Genomic DNA, 23,798 nt, shown 5'->3' on the forward strand with positions numbered 1-23,798 from the left:
TGGCTAGAACTTTCTAATGTATCCTCCTCTGCAGTTTTCTGATATTTCTGTGTTCTAAATACTTTCATCTAGTACTGAGCTTTCAAGAAAAACAGTTTCTGCCTTTATTCATTGATGACAGATTTTTTCAGTGCTGAACATGTAGATTATGCAGCATTACATTACTCTATTTCTTATCCTTACAGAGATTGCTACCAACCTCCTAAAGGAGAACGGTATGGTTATTTCTAAAGTTATGATTGGCAGTGGAATTATGCAGCAGGAGGAAGCTTTTCAAGTGGTCTCTGTATATGCAGTAAAGCAAATCAGTAAAGAAAAATCTCTGTATAAAATATTACTCTAATTTGTATTCTACTTCACTACGTCATGTAAATGTTCTTCAAGTAACAGTCTGACATTGCAAAATGGTACCCTGATGAGTAAATTACCATAGAAAGAAGTTCATCAAAGCAATGATTTCAGACATGTGTCTAAATAGCCTGTGAGCATACAGAACCAAAGCCATCTCTTCAGGCAGAAATGACACCATCTCTGACATATGAGAAAATAGACTTTCTTCTAACTCTCCTCGAGCCCTGCAATGCAGAGGGTCTTCCTAGAAAATAATTATCCTGCATGGGATAGTATTTTATATCAGAAATTAAGTGGTTTGTTTCCTTTTTTGTGGTGCCTAAAAAGACCAATGGACCTAAGAAAATTATAAATGCACATACAGCTGATAGGCTGGATATTTACAACTAGCAAGTCAAATAAGTTATGACATTTGATAATTGCTTCTTTAGTAAATAACTTGGTAAGCTCTTGGAGAGAGGAAGAAGGTAATTTATCTTAGAATAAAAACAGTTTTGGTCCACCAACTCTTTGAGGACAATTTGGTGGGTAATTGTAGCTACTTTGGGAATTTTGATGCTCAGTGATCATTAAAAATAATGGGAATATAGTGTCCAGACCCTATAGTAGCTTCAAAAATATTCATCATGTACTCCTGTGGAAATCACATTTTGCCCACTGTGCAGATATTAACACTGAAGCAGTTATATCTCAGCAAAGAAAGAGGTCAATGGGATAAAAAATATTTCACATGGTTATCTAGAACCATTTCACTGATGCTTTATTAAACTGACACATGAAAAAGAAAGCAAGTAGCACACCCTTTAAGTTATTTTTGATGCAACTATTGAAGTTCCAGCAAAACAAGGATCTCGTAATTAAAGGAATAAAACTAGAAACACATTTTAATCAAAATGCATTTTTCAAGGCTGGGAATACATGTTAAAAAATAAATACCTATCTGCCACATATCATTATGCATGGTTATTCTGCATAAACACCTCTACAACCCAGTAAGAGATTGCAGAGGTGATACAATGGAGCTCCTTTCCAGTGAAGAGTGAATTCTTTGGGGGAACCCAGACGTGGGAAGTGAACAAGTGTCATGGAGATATGGATTTGTTAATAGGAAGTTAATAGTTTTGCAGGTTATCGCCGCTGAGAACCATGGTTCATTCATTATCTTGCTAATAGGCAAGTGCTTAGTAGTTATCATAACATAAATGAATTTTAATGGGAGCTCCTTGCACTGCCACTGAGCAGCATGACAGAAAGCAAGATGGCACTCAAAGAGCAATATCGGGCAGATGGGCAAGAAAACTGACAGAAAGAGACTGTCAACTGAGTTGCTGCTTGAGTGGGTTTGTTGGGGTCTTGTGATCATCAGCTCCTCTATCAATTTGAGTCTAACATCTTTCTTGTTGAGACGTACCATGTACATACATGAGTCATTACAAATAGCATACCTCAATCATTGCATACGTAATAGAATGCAGTTCCACCATGCCCACAGCAGTGCCCCTCAACACACCCTAATGAGAATTAACCCTTCAAAAGTCTAGAACACCAGGAAGAGCTTAGCCATGAGTGAGTACAGAATTTCTATACAGTTGTTCCATTTCTGATGTGTACAACCCTAATATCTACAACACTTTGGCAACAGATGCCTTTCTCTTGGCTTACTGATGAAGTACCTGAAATTCCACACACAAAACAAGGAACCTGATTTTCTTACAAAACCCCTCCAATATCAAGTACTCACCCCAGAGGCTTCTTGTGGGATCTCGGTGCTGTTCAGCCAGTATTTATTACCACAAACTGCTCTGCTTTCTGCCATGCTTGTCCACAAACCTACAAGTTATTTGTCTTCCTTTTGTACTAGTTCTTCTCCAAGTCACTGCCAAATTCCATACCTGTCACTGATCCAGTCTGTCCCTTACTGTCTGTTATTTTATTAAGACATTTGCCATTTCTTTCTCTCTGCCTCACTATTCAAATCTGCTTTCTTGCTCTCCTGCAGTTTCTTCCTCTGTTCAGTTTCTGCAAGGTTTTGTTGCTATTATCATCATTTTCTTGCAATGTGCTCTCTGTACTCTTAAAGGCTGCTTTGACAGATCCTCTCTTGTCATCTGCTTGAAGGCTGATTTCAGCTTTTTCTTACAGCACTGTGCCTATGCGCCTCTTCTGCTACAACTCCCTGGCATTCAGCATGTTCTACAAGGGCAATTTGTCTGCTCCTTCTGGTTCTTCATCCCAAGGAGGGCTGATAGGATGTAAGGTGTGCAGCGCTGTGGGCTGGTCTGAGTCAGTAGTCCACTGATGCCTTTCCAAGGGTCTGGTAACTCTTCCTGTTGTCACTATCAAGGATGCTTTCTATTCACTTGACAAGATCTCCCCTGGGTACTCAAGGGGTGTCCTCAAAGAGGGTGCTTGGGAGCAGGCTTCCTATCAGAATAAATTTAACAGCTTGTGTTCATTCTCCCTTGCCTTAGAGAGATGCTCATAAAGATCTGGCACCCCTAATTGCTTGCATGGAGCTGCTCATCCCCATATTACTTTCTGAAGGAGACACAGGAGTATAACAAGTCCATATGGGAAACAAACCAAACAGATAAGTGCAATGGATCCTCTCAAGAGATATGGTAGTGATAGACACATGCAGCCATGAAAAAAATCTCAAATTGACACAAACCACTGATCCATACTCTTCCCCACATCTCCTTCCTTGGAAGGCATTCCTCTGCCCTAAGTAGTTTCATACACCCTTGAGCAGGCTTGCTGATTTCTCTTATACTTCTTTGTTACTTAAACACATATTTTCCCTGTGAAGCAAGACCTTCAAGTCAAGCAATAAGTAATATGTACTAGAATGGTTAATGAGCTCCAGGTAACGTTTGGACTGGAGGACAAAAGTTCAGATTTTCAGCTGGGAAACACTTCTAAACTGTTTAGGAAATGCCATTTTTCCAGAAGTTGGTCTTCTAATTCTCACTGTGGAACTTCACCTGTTAAGTCACCTCTCTTCCTTTTCAAGAGTATCTTAAAATTAAAGAACAGACTAATTTCAGCAATGGGCTAAGCACACAGCAGACATTCCATTTGTAATAATCTCGTGAGGTACCCATATTCTTCTTAAGAGGTTTGCCAAGTAGTGATCTGCTATCACTATTTTAATTTATGCTACATCATGATGGCAATCCTAAATTAAATTCATACAAGCAAGGAAATTTACAGTTAAGCCTTTCACTCAATCCTTAACTTGCTTTTCTGTAACTAAGTTACATATTGCAAGGGCTCTTAACTATGTGTCATAATACCTAGGCAGAAAGGTTAATTATGTAGACTCTTTTTTTTTTTATTTTATTTTTTTTTTGCCTTTGATTTGCTTCTGTAGTAGGCTTGAAGGAATCATGTAGAATAATTCATCCCCAGTGTGCTGTCAATTTGAAAACTGTCAGGACCTCTGGGCTGTGTTGCTGGCTGCTGCACTGTTCAGCAGGGCAAACCCTACACGGTTTGATGCTGGGCTTGCTCCATCAGTTACCTATTTATTGAGAAGGTCAAAAGCATGAAGGACTTCTGTCCTCCTGAAAAAAAAAGTGCACTGAGGGCAGATCTGGGTGCCACAGTATAAGGAGGGCATAAAACTATAAGAAAGGAGGGCTATGAAGATAGTGAACGGTGTAGAGGGCAAGGTGTGTGAAGAGCAGCTGAGGGCCCTGGTTTGCTCAGCGCAGAGCAGAGGAGCTGAGGGGAGGCCTGATGGCGGCTGCAGCTCCTCACAGGGAGCGGAGGGGCAGCGCTGAGCTCTGCTCTGTGTGACAGCGACAGGGCCCGAGGGAACGGCACGTTTCTTAGCATACAAACTATACTCAAGTTTTCAAAGTAAGACAAGCATTTTAAAAGACAGTACCTCCTGTGACTGCGTAAAATGCCCCTTTCATGCACAAATTCTTTAGGTGACACCCAAGTTAGCACCTTCACAACAGTGATGGTCACTCAAGTCTGCAGATACTTTTCAAAGGGGAGTATCGTTGTGACAGGCTTGGTAGTGTCGGAGCTGGTGAATTTTAAGCATCTAATTTTTAGATGAAATGTATGTAACTATGTTAAAAATTCCTCTGAAAAAGTAGGTCTTACACATGTACTGCAGCCAGTATTCACAGTTCTATCCTTTTTTAATTACCCTAGGCATGCTGATTAAAGAGCTACAAAGTAGGCTATTTAAAATTGGGTTTTACAGTGATTTAATGGGCACAAAAAGCATACAGAATTAGAAAACATTTACTTCTCTTCCCCTTCTTCTTATATTGCCAAATATATTTAAATCAAACTTGTTTTAAAAACAAATATTCCCAGGGTGAGGACTTTCATATCAACTTCCAGTTTCAAACAAGTTGCTACGGCAGAATTAGAAACCTCTGGCAATTTTTTCCCAATGAAATGTAAATGATGACATATCGTTAACCAGCAGCGTAACACCACTAGAAGACTATGAGTGTCTTGCACGCCTCAAACTTCCCTTTCCTTAAGCACAATGCCTTAGAGGCAGCAGTGTTTAAATAGTACAAAGTACTCCACTACCACCAGCCTGAATCTTTATTTAGGAGAACAAGCTTCGCATTCTTTCACACTAATGCAGTATATGGGCATGTTCGGCTCCTCCATAAAACACTCATACACTATTCCTGTCTCAAACAGGGTACAGTACTGACATGACAGATTCATGTTCCCAGCTGTGACATAAGGGTTCTTTGACAATACCACAGTGAAAGCCCTATTAAGAAAACATGTGCCGGACAGTGCATCTGATGCAGTTAAATGCTATAAAAGATTTTCCAGGTGTTAATGAGTTCCATGAGTAGAATGAAAATGAGATAGATCTGTGCACTTGGAAATTCTCAAGAAACAGGACTCTGACTCTCAGAGAGACAGACAAACAGCGCTTTATAAGCATCACTGGCCAAACTCTGCACCTGACGCATGAGGTGATGAGCCACCCTGACTATTCACTGAGGGAACTGTTCACTGAGGATCATTTGCATAGGAAAAGACAGACTTTCATGCCTTCCTGCAGTTTACTACATCCTTTTCGCCTTGCTCAATTGCTGAAAAAGCACTAGTTATTTCCCCCCTTTTTATATTATTATTTTTTTTTCCTAAAGAGAAGGAAAACATTATGTCCGCAATTTCTTGTCTCATCCTTAGTTCTCTGAGGGATCCAGCTTGACCCGGTACAGATGAGAAACAGTAATTTAACCCATGTTTAAGTACCACTGTTTACAGTTTAAAGGACAGAAACACTCTTCTGCACACTTTGAAACAGCACTGGTTGTAATATTTCACAGCAATATCGGGGCTTAAGATACATATTTACATATTTTCCCTGAAAATAAAGGCAAGCTAAAAAAAAAAAAAAAAGTATGAAAAAATATGCATGGACCGCCCTGAAGATTTCAACCACTAATATTTCAGAAGATGTGCAGGCAGTATCTTGAGCATCAAGTGCCTAAACCAGAATTGTTTGTTTGTATCATCTGTTGACTTGATAAAAGATTGCTTCTTCTTCTTTTTTTTTTTTTTAAGGATGTGTGACTTTCATGGTTACTGTCCCATGGGAGAAAAGTTTTGTTTTATCTATAGATGACAGGTACAGTGTGGGAAGCCTGCAATGCAGATTTTTCCACGCTGCTGTGACCACAACCTCAGCCTTTATTCCGACACACAACTGAATCTATGAAAAGAGATCATTTTGTCTCTGTGCAAATTCCAGCCCAATTTTCCTTAGAGGGTGCACCCAGTAATACTAGGGTCTATGGAGAGTCTCCTACCAGAAGTTTGTTTCCCACAGTGATAAGCCAGTGCTATATTACCTTGCTTTTCCAATCTAATATCCCAAGTTCACTTCCCATTCTTCCCCTACCGAAGAGATTTACTCACTTAAATATCCTTGAAGATCCAAATTTTCTTAAATGCTTAAGAAGACCAGGTGAGGAGAATGAGCAAGCGAATCTAATGGTACATTGACATAGATTCTTGAAATGAATGTGTTAAGGGTTAAAATTCCTCTGGCTTGCCAGGTGTTCTATGCAAATGCTGCATTCATACAATGTAGTATCTGACCATTTAACCATATGTCAAACAAACTCTGCTATGACAACCAGATGTAGACATTGCCATAGAATGAAATTATCATTTTATTAATTACCCTTTAATTAGTTGATACAGCAGAGAACATGCAGTAATTTAGTCATAATTGGCCTTACTGAGACTCAATACTTACAGGGATGGAATCTGTTTGTGAGACTACTTGTTATGAATAACAATTACGTCTGTGACAATGCAATTTTGTTATGAAGATATACTGTGCGTTTCAAACAACTTTTAGGTATAAGGTAGTATTCAATGGCAAGTGTTTTCCCCGAATATCAGTGTAAAATCTTCTGTGTATTTTGTTAAACATGTTGTAACAATGCAAGAAAGACATCTTCCCCAACTTACTGTGATGCCCAAAATATGTTTTCATCACATTTTATTAAAGAAAAGAGGAGCCATTTGGTAACTGTTGTATCTGGGAATGCAGGAAAAAAACACCTCAGACTTCTCTCAAAATCATGTTTCTGTACTACAGATTGTTCTAAAAATCTAACATCATCTTTGTGTAAGAATATCACTATGTGGACTTCAGAAACATTCTTGTCAGAACATCACAAGCAGAAGCTTGAGCAGTCTCCTTTGTGATCACTTGATCACTACACTTTTGGAACTGCTTTAACAAGAGCGGAACACTCTAAGATGTCTCAAAGTGCAAATAAAGCTACCAACATCCCTCTCTAAACTGTACTAGCAAGCAAAATGCCTGGAAGATTCTTTCAATACACCTTACAATTAAATCAGGAATACTCTTCATAGACAGAATACCAGTGCGACTGTGGTTGGACAAAGCACATTCAACAGCTTAATAAAAATGCTTGTGAAGCATATTTCAACCATGGCACTTGCATATCCACTTGATTTTCTTTACCACTGCTTTGGACAGAACTCTGGAGTCACCTTTCTGTCCTGGCTGCCCTAAACTCCGTGACCGGAAAGACTGCAGTGTTTTGTGTCCATTTTGTACCCTTGAACAGACAGCACGCTTCGTGTTTTCTCCACCTTTCTTCCCACAAAAATCTAGCAAAGTTCAGATCGAAACCTCCAACAAACTCATCTTCAACAAAATACAACAAATTGTTCGACTTCTGAGAGCTGAATGAAAAGTCTATTTCTGTTTGATGATGCTTTCTGCATAGGGAGTGACAGAAAATGATATTTAACTGAGCTTCTCTTGCCCAACCCCAGCACCTTTATTTATTTGCTTAGGATGGATGGGCAGGCTACATGGATGTCTCTGAGCAGACTGAATGTTTCGTATAACTTCTCTGAAGTCCACAAAGTCATGCGAGGGATGAGTGTGTTTCCTTTACAATCAGACTTTTTAAAGTCTCTTCCACTTTGCTCAAATGCCTCTGAACTTCGGAAGTTTTCTTTCTTTCTTTTAAACACAGCACTCTTCCTTCTTTTCTGACAATTAACCCATTAGCATGCTTCTCTATGAACTACCACATATGGAAAAGCATTCCGCATAGGAAAGAGAACCTTTCTTGCCTGTGGTGCCATCTTTCAGTTCCTATCAGTGCATCCTATTCTAATGCTTGTAGGCACATCTTGCTTGACAACTTACAGCCTCCCCCAGTACAAGCACACGCAGGTTGCGCTTTCCTACTGCGTCACCGGGAACAGCTCGCAGTGCAACAAGAGAGCATTTCCTTAGACTACCATGGAAGAGTCAGCGCTGCAAGGAGCTCGATTTGAAGGGGGGCACAATCACAGCATAAAAAGCTCAGAACAGTTTACCAATAAAACCTTGTGTGCCTGCTTGAAAAATGTCTTGGAGCAGCACAAAAGCTGGCATCATTAGCTTGCATCCCTGCTGAGCTGGCAATAAAGTGTACACATAAGTAAAATGCATTAATTGCTATCAGTCAGTCGAGCTCAGACATTCATTCTCCTGGCATCTTCAGATTTCATTTCCACAAAATAGGATTTCTCTGAGTCTCATAATTTGATTTTGTCCAGCCCACAGTGATGTTGACACAGTGGCTGCAAAAAGCACAATTACACCCCAGCTGTACGAAGGTGTTCTCTATCTAAACAGACCGGCACCCACGTGCTCTCAGCCTCAAAAGAAAAACCTGCGGGAGAGGAAAAAGTGATACATTTTCCTATCATTTTCCTATTGCTGTTTTTCCTCTCTTCCCCCTGTATTTTTCCTACTGTGCACTACTGATTGCTGCACTTTAAGATCAGAATGAACAATTAACCGCCTAATTATTCTAGTCACACCGAGCCACAATGAAATCTTTATTCAGTGTTTACAGCAATCTTTGGCAGAGACTGTCTTGCTGTTTTTAAACCAAGAAGAACTGCTCCCTTTGGCTCCCCTCAGCATCAGCTGCCTGGGATTCGGAGCTGGATGCCAATAATCAGCCTCCTTTTTCTCTTCCAGAGTGCCTATTTTTTTTTTAAGGGTGAAAAGACCTATTCTCATCAACTCCCCATATATTCTGCCTGATTTATGTCCCAGCCACTGGGACTCTTCCTTCCGTATCTTTTACCATCAGCGCCCACTCACCCGCCCAGCTGTCCCCCCCGCGCCCGCTGTCTCTCCCGCAGAGACCGCTGAGCCCGGAACCCCACGGGGGGCTTCGCTGCTTCCTCGGGAGCCCCGGTAGGGGCAGCTCCCACCGCTCGCCGCGCACAGCCCGCACCTTCTCCGCAGAAACCCCCGCGGTTCGTGCCCCGGGAAAGTTGGAGGCGGCCACTCCGTGCCCACGCTCCGGCTCCTAGTGTCCTCGCCTCCCTCCCCTCCCGCCGCACCTGCAGCCGGGAGCGTCCCGGGGCAGCTCCGGAGCGGGGCGCGGTGGGATTGACCCGAAGCCAGCCCTGAGAGAGAGGTTGGGAGGGAAGGGGTGCTGGAAAGAAGGAGGGGGAATAAAATAAACAGGGGAAATGACAAACAAGGAAAGAAAAAGGGGAAAGAGAGAGAGAGGAAAGGGGGAAAGAGAGAAAAAGGGAAAAAGAGAAAGAGAAAAGGGGGAAAGAGAGACAGAAAAGGAGGAAAGAGAGAGAGAAAAATGGGAAAGAGAAAAAAGGGAAAGAGGGAAAAAAGAAAAGGAAAAAAAAAGAAAAAGAGGGGGAAAAATAAAAAAGAAAATTGAAAAGAGGGAAAAAGAGGAAAATGAAGAAAAAAAAAGGGGAGGGGGGAAAAGAAACAGAAAAGATAAAGATGGGGAAACGGTGAGCCAGAAGGAAAGAAAGAACGGCAGAAAGCAGCCCCGCTGAGGACCGGACGCGTTACCTCGCTACGCGCAGAAGCTCCGGGCTGCCTCCCCGGCGCTGGGGCTGCCCCGCTCGCCGGCTGCGCTCTCACATCGCCGCCCCACGCCGCTCCGCTCCGCTCCGCTCCGCTCCTCGCAGGGCCCCGCCGAGCGCCTCCGCGCAGCGCTGCCGCTCGCTCCCGCCTCCGGCTGCGCGGGGCGCAGCGCCGCCTGCCTTGCGCGGGGCGTGCGCGGGCTTTGCGCGGGGCTGGCGCTGCCCGCGGCTATCGCGGCGGGTGCGAGCGGGAGGCGATTGGTGCCGGGCGCCGCGCCCACCTCCGCCGGCCCCCCCGACCCACTCCCCCGCGGAACCCCCTTGCTGACGCCTCGGCCCCGCGCACCCCCCTCCGCGTGGGTGTCCGCACCTCTGGGACGGCTGCGAGGGAACGGGATGCTGAGGGAGAGCAAAAGTAATAGTGAGTGTGTGTGTGGGGGGGGGGGAGGGTGAAGCTTTGCTTTATTTAACAAAAAGAGAGAGAGATGAAAGCTGTTTTTCCTTAGAAGGCTCAGTTTTAGTTAATAAACATCCCCAGACTAATGTCAGAGCTACTTTTATGAGGGTAAACAGTACAGTTTCCTGGAGGGTTTGTGTAATACTTCGGAAAAGCAACCAAATAATAAAAGGGTTTTACATCCACTTTTAAAGATCATCTCGGCATCCATAAAAGCAGCCGGGCTGGCTGAGATACGCTGCCTGGAGAGCAGCACAGTGAGGGCAGCAGGACAGGGCACGGAGCATCCCCTCTGCCATCAACCTGCCTTATAGACACCCGGCCACCCTCACCTTCCTGCAGGCGGAAGGGGAAGGGAGTAAACTCGTGCCAGCCTCAGTGACGTGGGAATGGAATCTCATCCACTTGGATACCCGGGCCGTATTTCTGGCCCCTGCCAGCACAGAGCATACTCCAGAGCCCAGGTAAAGCTGGAAGCTCTCGGACAGCCCCACTGAGCCCAGAGAAGAGCAGAGTCCTGACAGCCTGTGGCTGAGCCCGAGTTGAGTGGTGGGAGGCTCTAAATCTCATTATCGATTCTTTGGAACAGTGCCAGTCCCTCGGTAGTCAGATCTGGAGATGAAGATTCAGATGATACAATCAAGATTTTGGGGTTTTTTTTCCTCCATCCAGACTTGCTCTAATAGTTATTTACAGAACTAAGGTCATGCTGGCTAGTTTTCTGGCTCCACATTTTTCATATTGACCACAACTTGGTCATTTCAGGGTTATGAAAGAAAAAGGGCACACAAATCTCTTGAGAGAAGTTATTGGGAGCTTGGAGCCTGGCATGGTGCCCCAAACGGTGAATTACAGCAAATGACAAATGAGTGCTTTGATTTGTTGGGAAGACATAAGATGGTATCCCAGCTTCCTTTGTCATGTGCTCTTCTCTGGACTCAGCGTAAGAGCCTAGGGGGCAGAACAGGCTCTCATGTCAGTTCCACTGGTCAGCACCAGAGGCTCAGGATATTTCTAGTAATGAGAAGGCCAAATGTGCCTTCAGTGCTACTTCTCCCTGACAGCAAGATGGGATGTGTGTTACATCATTTCAAAAAGTTATCAGCACACCATCACAATGGGAACTCCGATCCCAGGAGCAACGACCTGTTGCTGGAATCCAGCTGATATTGAATGAGTGTTTACATCCAGGCTAGAATTTGATTCACAACACGTATCTTCTTGCAGCATATACAAACCTCTCTATTTCTGTACTTCAATACAGTGTATTGTGTATATCATAAAATCATAGCATCAGTGAGGTTGGAAGAGACCTCTAAGATCATTCAGTCCAACCACCAAATCACCCCCGCTGCCCATGTCCCTCAGTGCCACATCCACACATCTCTTGAACACCTCCAGGGATGGTGACTCCACCACCTCCCTGGGCAGCCTGCTCTCATGTCTGACTTTAATTTAAAAGGCAAAACAGATGCCACTTCTCTGAGAAGTTTGCATCTCGGTTTGAGCGTAGTCTGTAAGTTTGCTCTTTTTCCCTCAGGTTGGACTGCAGCAGTAAGGAAAAAAAAATAGAATAAAATACATATGACATCTTTAATGGAATGGAAGCTGCAGTGAAGGCTCTTTGATTACAGTATATGTCACAGCATCACAAAAATAAATACAGATACTGCCTATTGTTTCAGGTTATAATTTAGGGTTAATACATAGTATGTAATCCAGCCCTTGTATACATGACAGAGAAAACCCACAAGAATTTTTGAATATACAGCGTGAGCACTGAAGAAAACAACGCCCATTTAACACATGAGCCCCTTGGTTTCACATATACAGCAGAACAGATTATCCAAACACTGTGTTTTACCAGAGCAGGTGTGGCTGGGTACTCTAATTTCTCCCCTGTGTGTTGTCTTCATTCATAGGGACACATCTCAGTGACGGTGACTGTCTTTTCTGGGAGCTGTTGTGAGATGTACAGTACATCTCTACAGAGATGTAGAGGAGGAACTTACACTGTCAGTGGTTGTCTCATGCTCCCCCCTAGCACGGGGCTGAGTCATGCGAACTGCAGAGTACTCTCACGTGCCTATGAAATCAGAATTGAGAGCATATGTGGCAGAAATACGCCCATCATCTCACCTGTCTCAACGTCATCTGTGTGATATCAACCACTAGGCTTTTCACAGAGAAAGTAAGCAAGTTTTCAAACATCTTCATGCAGAATGTACACATCGTGTACAGAACAGCTGGGTAAGAATCTACGTCACCTCCTTCCTCAAAAACAAAACATACAATTTCAATTTTAAATAAAATAAACCTGACTCTAGCTCTCATTAACCTTAAATGAATCACAAAAATCAGTTCTTGAATATAGGTTATTATACTGAGCACAACTGTGGTTAAATATCCTTACATGAAAGAACTAAATCTTTTGTCTCCAACACTGGATGTTCTCCGTGCCACCATATTATACATAATGCTAAAGCCATGCAAAACAGAGTAAAAAATACTAAAGAATGCAGCATGCTGAGCAGTTTTAAAATTTAGAGGCTTTCGGAGAGATGAAAGGAACATTTTGCTATCACTGTTTGAACAAGAGAATTTTGTATGCTGCAAGCTATTTACACTGTTCCCCTACAAGGAAAACTTGAAAGCAGCAGCATTACATATGGATATTGCTTATGGGTTCATATAGTTGTCTATCTTGCAGGACCGAGATGAAGAATGAGTTACAAGTTACCTAAATGACAGAGCTGAAGAAACGATAGAGGAGAAAGCTGAAAAAACAGCTATTTTCAGCTTTGGTGTTGTCATTTCATGTCATACAACAGCTTTTGTGTTGCTGCATAACTTACATCCCTGCCTCACTTTATCCCACTCTGTTCATGATTCTTCAGACAAAAGTTTTGCGGATGTGGGCTGTGTTGTGGTACCACAGTACAGCTGGTATCACTAATGGGAACTGCTCAGTCTTCAGCACTACTAGCACCAGATATTTGCGCCAAGAAGGGTTGCAGGACTCAACAAGATGTAGCTGATTTTCTCAAATAGTCCTTTGAGGTTAATCTTGAATGAAATTGTATTGTTGGTTTGTTTTTTTTTTTTTTTTAACAGTGCATTGAATCATGTCTTTTCAGATGCAACAAGTTTTGAGGAAGGCAAAAAGTTAATATTAAAAAAGAAGGATTTTAAATGACAAGTGGAAAAATGAGGCCATCCCCCAAAAGCAAGAAGGCACCAAGTAATAAAACAACACTGCACACCACTGAAAAAGTGATGTACAGAGACAACACATCCATAACAGCAGGAATGGTGAAAGCAATGTGCACAGTCATAAAAGCATACCAACTTTGTAAAATGTCACTATATCAGTAACAGGAACGGCTCTCAAGCTGTCATGTCCACAGATGAGAATACCAACTCTACTCACCAAGAAAGTGCCAGATGTCATGTGCTGCAATGGTAGAACTCCCGAGCTCCTCAGCCTCTCAAAGAGTTCACGTGCACACAAAATCCAGCAGAGAGCTCAGCATGACCCTGACATGGCTGAAGCAAAGAAGGCACATATGGATGCAAGCTCTACAATACTGACTGCTGAGGCCTTTGTATTACCTCCACTCTCCCTTTCCTCAAGGTAATTGGTGATTAGACCCCAGACACAGCTGAGTGCTAGGGCCTAAGTTTTCACCCCTTATAGGGGGCTCTCTGAGCTTAACACTGTCAAACAGAGCTGTAAAGGCCTCCTCTTCCCTCAGAACTGTGTCTTTGCTCTGCTTCTTCCCTTAATTGGCGTTAGTCAGTCACTTAATGCAGCGGGTTGTCTTCACAAATAGTAGGACAAATCCCACAAGGCTTTCTTATCTTCTACCTTAATTAATGACAACCTGAGTCAAACACATATCCAAACCTGGCCATTTGGCAGCACAGCTGTGTTTTGGGCTATCTTCTGCTCTTAAAAATTAAGCCTTTGCTTGCCTCTTACACCTCTTGTTAAATCTAATTTTCAGTTCATCATTTCAGTCCTGCTTAGTCTATTGTCTCTTTGAAGGGAGGCAGTAGAATTCAGCATCTTCTTTCTGAATGGCTGTCCTTAGGGAAGACACTGAATTGAATGCAGACTTTTATTTCTGCTTTTTACAAAGAGACCAACACCACACTCTACTCCATCCACATCTTCAGGAGAAGAGTTTGATTCCCCCATTTGTCTGGAGCCACTGAGGAAAACACTGCCCTAGCTCCCACTGATGTGCACTGGCTTTCCCTTCATGCTGAGGCTTTCAAACTCCAGTGTGCCAGGGAATCCCAAGAGCAGGAGCCAACTTGAAAACTTGTCTGGACTTTACTGGTTTCGTTTGAGACCTGGTTTCATTTTGAGACAGAAGCACAAAAGTTCAGAGTCCTACTCACACCAGACAGACCGTGAGGCTCATGCAGCTGAAAGTCACCAAGGCAAGCTGCCAAGCAATTGCCATGATACATTGGCTTCATCCTCCCCTTCCTCTCCCTCACAGTACCACTTACTCTTTATTATCCAGAATATGGAATTTTAAATCCAAAATATACAGAGCTGTGTTATTACTATAATATTTACTTTTAAAAGCTTTTCTGATTAGCAGCTTTTCTGCTCTTCCAGTCGTTTAGAAAAAACACTTGTGAATATCTGTAGCTGCACTGGTTAGGTGCAAGGAAAAAAATGTTTGCTGTGGTGTATCTGCTACCATGTGTTTTGTATGGACTGTGGACAAATCGGAGGGAATATGCTGGCTGGTACGCAAGCAGTTGTCATATTGGTAGTTACATTCTTGCAGCAAGAGAAGTGTATCATCATCATAGAATCATAGAATGGCCTGGGTTGAAAAGGACCACAATAACCATTTCAACCCCCTGCTGTGTGCAGGGTCACCAACCAGCAGACCAGGCTGCCCAGAGCCACATCCAGCCTGGCCTTGAATGCCTCCAGGGGATGGGGCATCCACAACCTCCTTGGGCAACCTGTTCCAGTGCTTCACCACCCTCTGAGTGAAAAACTTCCTCCTAATATCTATCCTAAACCTCCCCTGTCTCAGTTTAAAACCACTCCCCCTTGTCCTATCATTATCTGCCCTCGTAAACAACCTCCTCCTGTTTATATGCCCCTTTCAAGTACTGGAAGGAAGTGTAGGTAATGAAGGATTGTCTTCTCCCCATGGATGATGACAGGCATTAATGGGAAGGGAGTAAGGTGAAGAAGGAAAAACGCTTCAAATTTCTCAGTATGAATATTAAAAGGAACAGACTTCTATTGTCAGAAGTCAGTGATGTCTGTGTTTGGGCTGATTGTCCTGATTGCACTGGATGTCACAATACAAAATGCAGCATAACTCTGATTGCCCAGCACTGTTCATATTCTCTCTATGGGAACTGGGCAGTGATTTTTCTTTGAATACATCATTTACAGCTTGCTACAGTGGTTTTACAAAGTCAATACATATCCTTAACACAAAGCAAAGAATGAAGGGCATTATGGAGACAGATACTACAGAGAAAGTTGAATTACATTGTACAAGCACATTACAGGTTTCATTCACAGTAATAATTTTTTTTTGAAACAGTATTTTTTTTTTTCCAAAATACATGTAATTTGGTTTGTATTTGAAGAGATTTTGTGTGCAGCCTACATGTCACTACTGACAAACTCATTGGCATTAAATTATCATATGCTTATTAATTGTGCAATGAAGATCTATTTATTGATTCAAATCACATATATTTGCAAGGCAAGGTTTGTAGACACAGATAACATTTCCTATTAGACCAACTGATTAGAATGGAAGGATGGATCAAGCACACAAACCCTTCCCAGAGCAAAAGCTGGTCTGCTTTTTTTTTTCTTTCCCTAGGTACAAGCTTGTTTCATTGCAAGCATTACTTCTCCTCCCAAACTTACCCTCTGTTATATAGCCTTAGATCACTCTGACTGTTACAATGCTGCTACTTATGTAATTATAAAATACCTATCTGGGAACCTGGTTACTCCTCTGCAATATTAATAGCTTCTGACATGTTTTCACTGCTGTATTGGGAATACGCTTAAACAAAATCTTCTCCTGACCACATGAAGTAATCAAATTGCAGTCTACCAGTGTTGAAGCTTATGGAAAACAGTATTCAGCCACAGGGTATTAAGCTGTGGTAGAAGTAGTATGCCAGAAAGCAGTTACATTGCTTTGGACTTGCAATAGGTACATGCTGTCACTCCTGCATCTTACCTCTACAGTGGACTTAAGGACTAAATAGGAAATAAATATACGATTAGCCAGACCAGGATGCTCAGACTCTTGTCCTGAAGACTTAGGATTTTCAATATGTGCTTGGCTTGAGTTATAGCTTCAGGAATCCACGTCATTTTTTGGAGATACATAGCACCTTTTCCCTCTTGAAATCTACACAATAACCTCTATTAAATTATTCTTTCCTTGCAGTTTAGAGGGATCTTATTAATTCTATTCCTTCCTCATTTTACACGTGCGCTGCTTCAGGACTGGTTCTGCTGACAGCCAAAGCCAAAGCATCCAGGAACATTCTGAACAGAGCTGCCTTCCCAGAACAGTGCCACAGTGTGGATACACCTCAGTGAGGTGCATGGACGTTCCTGAGTGCCCCTGGGGACTAGGTGGTGGCTTTGAGGATGACACAGCACCACAACTGGAGACCTTTCTCCAAGCAGGAACCAGAGCGTAGGACGTCAACAAGGCACAAACTGGGAGCACTGTGCTTGTCTGCAAAAATCCCCCTGGTGCCTTCAATAATGCTCACCAACCTGCTGCAAGTAGCATAGCACAAACAATGCTGGACTGTCAAGCACATCAATAAGGAGAAGTTTTATTCTCATCCCTTCACAATCCACACTGACAGACAAAAATTGAACCTGTCCTTAACAGTAGAAGAGAGGAATCTATTTTGTAGTGTGCTACAGGCATGATCTAGATAAATTGCACCTGTATTTTATTTGAACCCATCACAACACAACATAACAAGGCATTTCAATTACCTCAACAAGCTACCAATACAACTTTATCATTTCAATTTTTCATCTTTTTCCTCCGACTCGGCGTTTCTTCTATATATCACTGTAAATCTCATCAGTTCCAGCCCAGTTTAGGTTAATAAATTCAGTCACCTTCTCTAGCCTAATGAAAAGAGGAAACTCTTAGCAAAGGAAACCAGTGGCTTATAGTTATTGCCTGGGGCCTTGTGCTTGCCCCTCTGTACAGTGAGGCAGATGGGCTCTTTCCTCCCAGTGTACCTTTTCATGTCCCACCTGTGAAGGGGGGAAGGGGTTACCACATTGACAAATCCTCTGTTATATTAAGGGGAAACAACACTCATAGTCCATATATAAGAGGGAAAAAGAATCAACATTAATAGGAGATTAAGAAGAGGCCTGGGCCATCCTCCCAGTAGCCCCCATTTATAGTGTCAAAGCAAAAAAGGGAAGGGCCATCCCCTCCTAGCCTCTATTTACAGTAGCAAAACAAAAAGGGAAGGGACAGCCTCCCCTATCCCTTATTGATAGTTGTAGTTTGCTCTAGTTCCAGGAGTGGTTGAGGCACCAGATACCAACCGAATCTTGGCTGGGACACCAGCCAAATCAAAGGAGGTGACAACAGGACCCCTGCCATGGCTTATTTCTTGGGCACTGTTCTGGACTCCTCCAGAAGTGGTTGAGACATCACTTGAATTAATGAAAGGGAGACCTGGCTTCTCTCTGTGGCTTAAATCTCTCTCAGAGTGTTGACCACGTTCACATTAACAGTCACTTTGGGGTTCATCCCTTTCACACCCCCAGAAACACTCATGTGTGACCTTGAAGGAAAATTCAGGTAATGGCCTGAAGCATGCCATGCAAGAGCACAGTTTTAGCTGGCATAAGTGGAGCCTGAAGACATACCAGTGCTCTGTGTGCAGCTCAGGGGCAACTTATTTAGCCACTAAACTTTTATCATCTTCTGCCACACTATTCCTGTCTTCAAGGAGGGGGACAAGTTATGCAGGAAAACAGTTATTTGCATATTAGCTAGAAGTGCACTGAGATCCCAACAGACAGAGTGAGAGAAAACTAATTTCATACCATGATTATGCTTTTTCTAAGAGACAGTGATAAAGCTTAAGGTTTTCAAAGATTTTATGAATACACAGAAGAGGGAAATAAGATGAAATAATACCGCAAATCAAAATGCTTATATGTTTATTAATTCTGACTAAAATTTGCCATCTGTGACTGAGAGTTTTACTAAATAAACCCAACAAATTATAGACTATTCTAGCTAAGAATTTTCATGGCACTGTTTCTTAAGCTCTGGTACTGAAATAGCTCCTCTGTAAATGAATATTTACAATAAAAGTACGCTCATAAAAGTTCCAAAGCGTTTTCTAGTGACAGTCTGTTCAACTATTTAGTGATTCAAAAGAAAACTCTTCAAGAAAAGCTCCATATCAGTGCAGTACATAAAATACAGAAGTGTATGAAAAATGACAAAGGCGGTATGTTACTACTGAGGTGCCTCTAACTTGATTGCTGAGCTAGTTGAAGTAGCTTTTCATAAATGAAATATGTCTTCGGTTTTCCTAGAATAGATAGAATAAGAGCAAAGTCAACAAGAAATCTCTTCTTTATTTTCCTTTGAAGATATGAGTTTCTGTGAATATAGTAAAAATCTGTGTTCAGGGCATGTTAGCTAATTCTGGGGCATGTGTTCACAAGCAGATGCACTGGAGGCTAATTTACATTTTTAAGACAACTGAAGCTTTGTTTTGCATATGTAAATGTACCTGTCCAGAGTAGGAGGTGGGCTTTCCAGTATGCCCATGTGTGAGCTGGGTTTACAGGCTAAAAATCTCTGATTCGCTACTACTGTCACTGCAGTTGTCATCACAGCACAATTGTGGCAGAAAACCTCAAGACACCTATCAGACCAAATCCTGTGGACCTTACTCAAGCAAAAAATCCTGTTAATGTCAACAAACATTTTCCCCAAAGAGTTTATACACAACTGAGCCTTCTTTATACATTCATAGTACAGTATCATTGAATATCTGCAGCAAAACCAAAATAGGCTTTCCTATTTAACTCATGCATTGAGGCCTTTGGGAATGAGAAGTAAAAGATACCCTCCTTTAAACTGGGGATAGAGACTGCTTTGTGATTTTAGGATCCCATTGGGAGAGTCTGAGCTTTTGGATGGGTGTGAGAATAGTTTGAAGAGCAAGCAATAGTTTAAAGACAAGCCATGATGACCATCTACATAGACATTAACTAGTCAAAATCTTTTTTGAAAGAGTCCCCCATGCCTCTTTTCCTATCAAGCAATTCTGTCAATATGAGAGGCACCAACTTAACGTCCAATATATTCAAAATAGTAACCACCAGTCAACAAACCTGCCTCCCAGGTGCATTTTTTTTTTTTGATTGCTTAGGACCTCCCAAAGACCAGGACCTGTCCTGTCAGAGATGATATATCCTTATGTTGTAACTCTAGCTAGGGTCTGCTATGGAAATCATAGAATCAATCATAGAATGATTTGGGTTGGAAGGGACCTTTAAGGTCATCTAGTTCCAGTCCTCTGCTATAGGCAGGGACATGTCCCACAAGACCAGGTTGCTCAAAGCCCCATCCTTGAGTGCTCCCAGGGAGGGGGCAGCTGCAACCTCTCTGGGCAGCCTGCTCCAGTGTCTCACCACCCTCACAGTAAAGAATTTCTTCCTGATAACTGAATCTATTCTCTTGCAGTTTAAAACTGTTTGCACTTGCTGCTACTTGCCCTTATTAAACATTCCTCCCCAGCTTTCCTGTAGATCTCCTTCAGGTACTGGAAGGCTGCTATTAGGTCTCTCTGGAGCCTTCTCTTCTCTGGGCTGAAGCCCCAGCTCTCTCAGCCTGTCCTTGTAGGAAAGGTGCTCCAGAAGACCTCTGATCATCTTTGTGACCCTTCTCTGGACCCTCTCCAACAGCTTCATGTCCTTCTTGTGGTGGGGGCCCCAGAACTGGATGCAGTACTCCATGTGGGGTCTCAAGAGAGCAGAGTAGAGAGGAAGAATCACATACACATTTCCTCCATACAAGGGCTTCAAGTTAGAGTTTTAAGGTGAACAAACCACATTTGTAATGGCAGTTTCAGCTTTGATAACACCTTAGGGTGCAAGAGCTGATGAAAAAAGAGAAAGCACCAGAAACCTTCTGGTGAAGGGAGGGTAGCTGCTAGAGGTAAACCAAAGAGGAGAAAAAGGAACATTTTCAGGTAGCATCCTAGTGTTTATCGTAGTCAGAGCTTAGCTGAAAAATCATAAAAAAGAATTTTCAGAGATCTCAAACTACTTTCAAATTCAGCAGACATTTTTAGCAACGATAAAGAGGAGATAGGTCTGGAAAATTTCAGGTAGTTTCAGAAATGCTGAAGTAGTCTCCCGTCCAAAACAGCGGAGCACATTTGAAGGTAATGTTTGTGCTTGTTTGAAAATGAAAAAAAAATTAAGAAAGAAAATTAAAAGACAAAAGATTAAAAAACGCCCATCAACTTCTAAATGAAAAACATCTATTTCAAAGTACCGGTAGAAGAGGTTGCCCTTTACTAAACTCTACCAGCTATTAATTTATCACAATGCAAATGTTTATTTAAGGTTTAATGATGTGATAGAACTTACAGGTCTAAAAACATGAATTTAGAAAAGGAATATGGTAACTTGAGAACCACATTTACATGAGATGGGACAAATGCATGATTCATGTAAATCACATTAGCTCCAACAAAGTGAGGAGGACTACACTGATTTGCACACATCACCAGTGTACTAGTTGCTCAATTCTGCAGCAGTGCTCATGCTAGGTGAAACGAAGAGACTACATGAAGACTCAAGCTCAAGAATGCAACTGTTACTTAATGGCGTGACTTAGTAAAATGACCCCAAAACTCCAGCTGCTAACCTCTGTATAGATGCAGAAAGAGGGAATGTGTGCTTTAGATTCATACTGAGATAGATTTTCTCCAGTTATACCATACATTGTGTATCACTGAAATTAAAGAAAAGATTTGTGTAGCCTTTAAAGCTTTCCTTGCTCCATTTGATAATTTTCCTTCAGAGTGTGGAGTTCCAAGTGCTTTGGAAGCTGTGTCAGTCACAGGGCTATTCTTGGTATAGCCACTGGCAATACGAGAGTAAAGCAGAGTCCTTCTCGAGGACCAAATACCTCGAGTCAAATTCTAACTAGGTGGAATTATCTGTAGGAAAGAATTACTAAATCAAAATATAACAGGGTTTGGCACAGACCTGTCTGGCAAGTGGAGAGATACAAATTAATCTATGTGCTAGGGCTTTCTTTTTTTGAGATATACCTATAAATATCAAGAGTTTATGACTTTTTGCATTGCTATTTTTGATTCTCTTAGCTTTTGCAAATGTAGGAATGTTGTCTTCAGCTATAAGAAATTTGCTGCTTTAACTCAACCATTGCTTGTGCTGGCACTATTGCAGTTGAACAAAACACTGAGGTTCAACATCAGCTTAACTGTTTTCTGAATTAGTTATCTACATGCAGAGTTATAATTTGTCTTCAGTTTCTTCGCTGGTTCCATCACATGGTGCATGTACTTCAGACAATTTAAGCTAACTCAGCCAGTTTGTCTCCTGCAATGAAGGGCCCATTTCCTTCAGTGACAATTTATGTTAATGATAATCAGATGCTTTTTTAATTAACAATGACCTACAAGCATCCTAATATATTTCTCTTTCTCCCTGATGGTAGTTTTTACAAGACTGTGTCACTCCATTTCATTTGAAACTTGAGGTCTCTTAAATTTGTTCAGACAGCACTGGTCCTGCAGCTCCTTCAGTTTTGCTTTCATGGTATATATGTTCATATTTTCCTGACAGTGTGCATGTAGCTCGAGAAACAGTAGCACAGTGGGGGGCTGAGGAGGGCTGCATTGCTCCAGCAGTGCAGAATTGATCTTTATGTGTGCAATAGCTCTGAAATTGCTCAGATTCACCAGACTGCCTACACATTCTTAAAGTAGCTATATAGCACATGTACAGAAGTAGTGTTGTTGTAGACTCACCACCAAAATGGCAAGGGTATATGGATAATAGCAGTGAGGTAGAAGACAACCGATAAAAATAGGCAGTAGAAACAGCAAACATATGTATACAAAAGGCAGCAGAGTATGAGAGCTGCTCTGGAAGTGCATGTCTCTTATTTTATTATGTTGGTGGATGTAGGTGGTATGGCAGTAGAGGTTGATCCTTCCAAGCAGTACTTCATTACATGTTGTTGCTGTGCAACAGATGGCAGTAGAGGGGCAGTCTGATCAAATGGTGTCTGATGTGGAAGTGCACATAAAGCAAAGGTATGTCACTGAATTCCTCTATGTAGAAAAAATGGAGCTCAGTGACATTCATTGACACTTGCTGAACATTTATGGAGACCAAACAGTGGATGTGAGCATAGTGAGGCAGTGGACGGTCCATTTCAGCAGTGCTGACAGCAAAGTCAAAGACAAGCCACATTCTTCACAGCCCTGCACAGCTGTCACACCATGAATTGAAGAGCTCTTGTACATCTCTGGCAAAAAAAAGTGTGTAACTAGTGGTTGTTAGTGACTGTGTTGAAAAATAGTGTTTTGTAGCTGAAAATTTTCTCTATCAAATAATATTATTGTGCTCTTTGTATTTGTTGTAGTTTCCATGGAAATAAATAGGAGGTATTACTTTCAGAGCAACCTGTATAAAATGCAGTTTGTTTAGTTCTATACCATATTTATGTCTAACAAATAATATTCATAAATTGCTTCATTGCAGAAAGATACAGTCCCTAATCTTGCCTGCCTCCTCCACAAAAAAAAAAAAAAAAGCAATAAGGCTCATAGCTCAGAATTATTTTAACTTTATCTCCAAAGCCTTTTTTTTTCTGCAGTTCTTGTCATGAGTATGATTACCCAAGAGGGAGTGCAGGCAGCTCTCTAAAACAACAGGCTGCTAGGGACAGCAAATACGTTCCCATATCTCAGCTGTCCCATGTCACACCCTGTCATGTTATGACAAATCTGCCTTCTTCCTTGGCTTCTGCTAATAATGCAGGAGTGTGACCTGTGGTGACCGAGGCACTGTGCACATTGTGTTCCTTGCCCTCCCTGCTACAATTGCAACAGGCTCCCTCTGAGAGGAGGGCACACATCCAACTGTAATGCAATGGGGATTTGGATGCCAACCACAGGTCAGAAGTATCTAGCAGGGATACAGCATCTTTTTATGCTATCTGATCATAGTCTGATTGCCTCTCTGGAGGTCTTATTCTGAAGTCTTCTGCATACAGTTCTCCAGTTGCTATCTCCAAGGCATGGCTGCGTGGATGCAGTGGTCTCTCTTTAGTAGCACAAGAAGGGATGTGAGACCATTTACACTGTATGGCACTGTATGGGAACTGTTGAGTCACGGCCTGGACCACTGTTTGATCACCTGGGGAAAGGACCGGGTCAGCCCTGGGAGCACAAGTGAAGGCAATTCACCTATGTGACCAGAAGGGGTGGAGCCTGGCTACATCTCTCCTAGACCCCATTTAGGGGC

General features: G+C 42.2%; 1 protein-coding gene across 3 annotated transcripts in view; it reads right to left on the bottom strand.

Annotated features, from left to right (window-relative positions):
* Nucleotides 1-9,870, bottom strand: part of CDH20 (cadherin 20) — a 111,083-nt gene extending 101,213 nt beyond the window's left edge. For 2 of the 3 annotated variants that reach the window (XM_085220351.1, XM_085220349.1), the window contains exon 1: nucleotides 9,731-9,870. The gene's annotated coding sequence lies outside the window, so the exon portion shown is untranslated. The remainder of the gene's footprint in view (nucleotides 1-9,730) is intronic. The other variant, XM_085220353.1, reaches the window with a different exon arrangement.
* Nucleotides 9,871-23,798: the final 13,928 nt, after the last annotated feature.

Source organism: Meleagris gallopavo, chromosome 3 (assembly GCF_905368555.1).
Source record: "Meleagris gallopavo chromosome 3, MGAL_WU_HG_1.1, whole genome shotgun sequence".
In the NCBI taxonomy this organism is placed as follows: domain Eukaryota; kingdom Metazoa; phylum Chordata; class Aves; order Galliformes; family Phasianidae; genus Meleagris; species Meleagris gallopavo.